We start from the raw sequence: 5,408 nt of genomic DNA, 5'->3' as shown, positions 1-5,408 counted from the left end.
TTTCATGGATCTCTTAAGCACAGTAACTAAAACTTAAAACTTTGGCTCTCACAAAGGATTAGAGGGAGGGTTTTGTGCCAATGTGGAGAATGAGGTTTATCTTCAACTATGAGGAGAATGCTCTTTGGAGGTGGAGGTTTTGCCTTTACTTTTCTTGTGTATGTTGGGCTGTTGAGTTCACTTGTGTAAGCAAACACATAAGCATACATCCTGCATGGTCTCATTTACATGACATGAGTGTGTGCACACGACTCCTGCATTGGGAAGTGAGTGCTCTGTGTGTCCCATGCTGTGAGTGGAGTCCACCAGGCTTAGCTACTGCAGACAATACCTGTTTATGTAACATCCTCCCTCTGTAGATAAGGGTTTGACTCCTCCTCCTCCTTCTCCTTGGTTTTTGAGACAGGCTTTCTCTTTGAGTCTACTTGTTCTGTTTCTCTAGGAAATGTGAGTGAAGAAGCGCTCCCCGACTGGTGGTGCTACTGTGGGAAGCTGTGGAACTTTAGGAAGTGGAACCTGGCTGGAGGAAGTAGGGTTCCCCGGGACATCCTTGAAGGTCACACTTCTTCCCAGTTTGTGTCTCCTCCCTCTGCTTCTTGATGTTCTTCCCGGGTTCATGGAGTCCAGCAGCCATGGAACCCTCGGAAGCTATGAGCCAAAACCTTTCTTCATGCTGAGTCTTTCCGTACCAGGATTTAGTTGCAGTCACGAGGAAACAATATCTTGTACAGTATATGTTCTGCTGTGTACTTTCCGTTTTCCTCTCCTGGAAAAAGAGGAAAAGAGGGGAACACTGACTTGTGTTTTCCTTTCCAACTTGGTCATTTCCTAGAACCATCTCTAGGTCAGGATAAGAATCAGGTAGAGCTTCCTTTTTTTTTTTTTCTGTTTTTTTGAGCTGAGGATCGAACACAGGGTCTTGTGCTTGCTAGGCAAGTGCTCCACCACTTAGCTAAATCCCCAACACAGGCTGAGCTTTCAATGCTCCGCCATTCTTAGAGTTGTCCCCAGACTTGAGGGACATAGTGTCTTGCTTACTTTTATATATATATATATTATATATATATATATATATAATATATATATATATATATATATATATATATATTTTGCTGTCGTAATAAAACCATAGAGTTAGTGGCTTAGATGTTTGTTCATTTTATTTCCTTGTTGCAGAAGTCAGAAATCTGGGGCAACGGGTCTCAGAGGGCTGAAAACAAGAGATTGACAGGACTGTGTTAGTCTCTGGATGCTCTAGGGGAGAATTCCTCTTCTTGTTCACTGGAGTCACTGTTGGTACCCTGTTCCTTCCTTTCTGGACAGCAGCTGTAGACAGTTCAAAGCTGTCAGAGAATTCACACACTCCTTGTGAAGAGGCCTAACTTAACATTAGTGCAGCCATGACAGGCTGCAGACTAACAATACCGGGACTAGGCCTCACACATTACAATAACCAGGAAAAGCCACAAACTGCACCCTGTGGGGGACCCATCAGAATTGAGACAAACAAGTGTTAGATGCTCCAGAACATTAAGGATAGCTTACATCACTTGTATGTAAGTTGCCAATTTCCTTGCAGCAATGCCAGTACCGATCCCTGTTTGAGAAGACTTCTGTGCCCAACTCTTGCCCAGTGAGGAGTTCAACCCCTCCCCATCTGAATCTGGAATTCCCATACCTCAAATCCTTTAGTCCTTAAAATCCCTGCCATAACTGAGCTCAGGGCTTTCCCTGATCCAACTGCTGTGTTGGAACAGACAGAGAGCCCAAGCTTGAGTTTGCAATAAAGTCTCTTTGCTTTTGTATATGAACTCAGACTGCTGGTGGTCTCTAGGGGCTCATGATGTGGGCATAACACTTGGTATTGATCTCTCTTCTGTAACTTTGAAGCCAGCAACAGGCAATATTTATTCCTCCATCTTACACTTTTTGTTTTTATTTTTGAGACAGGGTCTCATTATGTGGGTCCTAGATGTACTAGAACTCACCACATAGACCAGGCTGCCCTTGAACTCATGGAGATCTGCCTGCCTAGCCTCCTGAGTCCTGGGATTAAAAGTTTGTGCCACCACATCTGGGATTTTATTTACTTTCTAAAAAAATTAATAATAATAATAATAATTATTATTATTATTATTATTATTTGTGTGTATGTGTGTGTGTGTGTGTGTTTGTGTGAGTGCACTGGTGGAAGCCAGAGGACAAGTTGGGGTGGGAATGGGTCTCTCCTTCTGCTTTGTGGGTCCCAAGGATCAGACTGAAGCTTGGTGGCAAGTGCCTTTATCCTGGGAACCAGTCCCTGCATCATATCTTGAGGTTTCTAATCAAACTGCAACATCGTTTTTGTCCTGAAAGATAACATAGTCACATACGCAGAAATCTTTGGAGATTGATTGTTCAGTCTAACACATCTAGTGACATTCAGAATAATGTGACTTCAACTTCTACCCCTCTGTCAGCACTCAGCTGTATATGTGATGCATCATCATACAGGCTCTGTGCCCTGTGTATTCACTGGGAAGTATTTGGGACTGGAGAGATGGTTCAGCCATTAAAGGCTAGGCTCACAGCCAAGAAGTGGGATATCAATGTGGTCTCCTGCCTGTGGAGGGAGGGTTATTATGAAAGGAGTAACTATGTCCTGGGGCCTTTAAAACTCATTCCAGGGGTCTGGAGAGATGGCTCAGAGATTAAGAGCACTGGCTGATCTTCCAGAGGTCCTGAGTTCAATTCCCAGGAACCACATGGTGGCTTACAACCATCTGTAATGAGATATAATGACCTCTGCTGGTGTGCAGGTGACCTGTCCAGCAGGTCCGGTTATTCGAGGGCCTCGAGGAGGGAACCACCTGAACGCCAATGGGGGCGAGAGGAGAAGGAGACCAGGCGCATAAAGAAAGACAGAGTCAGTTTGAGTCACGTCAAGGTCTCATTTATTGGCAGAATATTACAGCTTATAAGCAAGATTTCAGGCAGGGAGGGGGAGCAGGGAAAGGAGAGTGGAAAATTTTGAGAAAAATCAGGGTGGTCAGGGTGGGGGGTGTTTTTGGTCCCAGGCTCTTGCAGCTAGCTGATTTACAGTTTATTCCAGGTGGCCTATCTAAACATTTTTGTGGTTAGGCCAAGGACGCCCTGCTTTTGCAAGAGTCCAAGAAGCAGAAAACTCAAGACATAACAGTCCTGGGTCAAACAGTCCTGGGTCAGGCAGATCACTGTGTACATAATAAACAAATCTCAAAAAAAACTTCCTTCTATACGACATTTCACGCTAGTAAATCATAAGCTCCTTCCCCTCTGTTTGGTGGTGGCCATGAGGTAAGCCAACATGGGTACCAACAAGAACATTCAGGAACTATGGGGAAGGAAGCAGACTGACGAGATATGCTTTCTTCCTAGAGTCCTCTGCTGATGCCTCTCTGTACTCTTCAGGGCTCTCACTCCACCCAGGCAGGTAAAGTGTGAGACTGGAAAAGATAACCAAGACAAGTCCCATAAGGGATTCAAGTGCACCATGTGACTGTAAACTGCTAATCCCAAAGGTGGCATACAGCAAGCCTGAGTGGCTGGAATTCTCGGTGGGTTGAAGATTCCTGGTAGAGACTCAGAGCTTCTCATTGATAGAGACCATAAAAGGTAGAAGAACTCCTGACCCCCAGTGCACCAGCAGCCTAGACCACCAGCACAGGGAGATGCATGGCTCGACAATGGCCAGCTGCAGAAGCCCAAAGGCCACAAACCCACCATGCTATCCTTGCTAAGTAGCTTGGGGAAGGAGCAGAATGTCCAGCCTTCACTGTTACTGCTAATATAAGCAGTTGCCTATGAATCAGACCTTGAACAGTTGAGTTTGGACAGCAAGCACGCAGAGTAGTAATGTCTGTATCTGCTTGGAGCGTCCTGTTTGGCCAGTAAGTCAACGGGCCTGGCAGATGACTCAGTGGCTAAGAGTAAATGCTGGAGAGATGGCTCAGTGGTTAGAGCACTGATTGCTTTTCCAGAGGTCCTGGGTTCAATTCCCAGCACCCACATGCAGCTCACACAACTGTCTGTAGCTCCAGTTCCAGGGGACCTGACCCCCTCACACAGAATAATACATGCAGGCAAGACACCAGTGCACATAAATTAAAAAAAAAAAAAAAAGAGAGAGTGCATACTTTTGCTGAAGATGAATTTCAGTTCCCAGCACAGATATCAGGTATCTCACAACTGCCGGTAATTCCAGCTATGGAGAATTCAAGTCTCTCTTCTGGACTCATGTGTACATGCAAATAAAATTCAAATAATAATAATAAACTTTAAAAGGATAGGAAATAAATCCTATGAAAGTTCAGGGCCCTACCTCTGATGTTTCAAGGAGTCCAGGGGTCTGAGGCACAGTCGGAAATCCTTTCTTTTACTTGCTTTTTTCCTTCTTTCTTTCCTTCTTTCTTTCTTTCCTTCTTTCTTTCCTTCCTTCCTTCTTTCTTTCTTTCTTTCTTTCTTTCTTTCTTTCTTTCTTTCTTTCTTTCTTTTTTTTTCTTTTCTTTCTTTAAAGATTTATTTATTATATACACAGAAGAGGGAACCAGATCTCATTACATATGATTGTGAGCCACCATGTGGGTGCTGGGAATTGAACTCAGGACCTCTGAAAGAGCAGTCAGTGAGTGCTCTTAACCTCTCTAGCCCCGGAAATCTTTTCTATGGAGAAGGGCAGGTGGTAGCACCTCCCACAATACACCACAGAGAAATATGGCATGTGACAGACCTCCTTGGGTTCTGATGAGAACATAGACCACATTTGGGCACATTGCACCAAGCTATGACAACCCATAATACTCCTGCCTGAGTGAACCCCGAGATGAGGACAAACCGCAGTGTCCGAGGCAGCCCGTCCAACGTCACTGGATGTGCACAAGCAGCAAAGGTGTCGCTTGGGGACCGCCAAAGTACAGAGAAAGCACTGCTGGTTGTGGAAGAAGCCCACACTGTCACTATTCGTCATTGGGAAAGCTGCTCTTAGCTCACAGCTGGTCCTGATAGAAGTGAAACATCACACCTGGGGACAGTAAGTGACTGGGCAGCCTGAACCACCAAAACCAGCTGTTGTCACTAAACCGTAACACTGGGCACACTCACCAACATTCCATGATAAAACAAGCAGAAATTAGACAACCCCGGCAGCACCAGGAAGCATTCTTTTTTATTTTAATATGGAATGCTTCATGAATTTGTGTGTTATCCTTGTGCAGGGGCCATGTTATCTTCTCTGTATCATTCCAATTTTAGTATATGTGCTGTTGAAGTGAGAACCGGAACGTACTCTTAAACACACAAGCAAGTATGTAGACTTGTGTCTTGTCAGGAGTTGATACAGATTCAGAAATACTGCAGCTTAAAATCAGCCACCACAGGCTTTTTACGTACAA

General features: G+C 44.7%; 1 non-coding gene across 1 annotated transcript; it reads right to left on the bottom strand.

Moving 5' to 3' along the window:
- Positions 1 to 5,186: 5,186 nt before the first annotated feature.
- LOC118575698 lies at positions 5,187 to 5,292 on the bottom strand. Its single transcript, XR_004943880.1, has one exon. It is a non-coding gene; the product is annotated as a U6 spliceosomal RNA (small nuclear RNA).
- Positions 5,293 to 5,408: the final 116 nt, after the last annotated feature.

This window comes from Onychomys torridus, unplaced genomic scaffold, assembly GCF_903995425.1.
Source record: "Onychomys torridus unplaced genomic scaffold, mOncTor1.1, whole genome shotgun sequence".
Classification (NCBI taxonomy): Eukaryota; Metazoa; Chordata; class Mammalia; order Rodentia; family Cricetidae; genus Onychomys; species Onychomys torridus.
The sequence above is the reverse complement of the archived record's forward strand: the minus strand, read 5'-3'. Positions and strand labels throughout refer to the sequence as shown.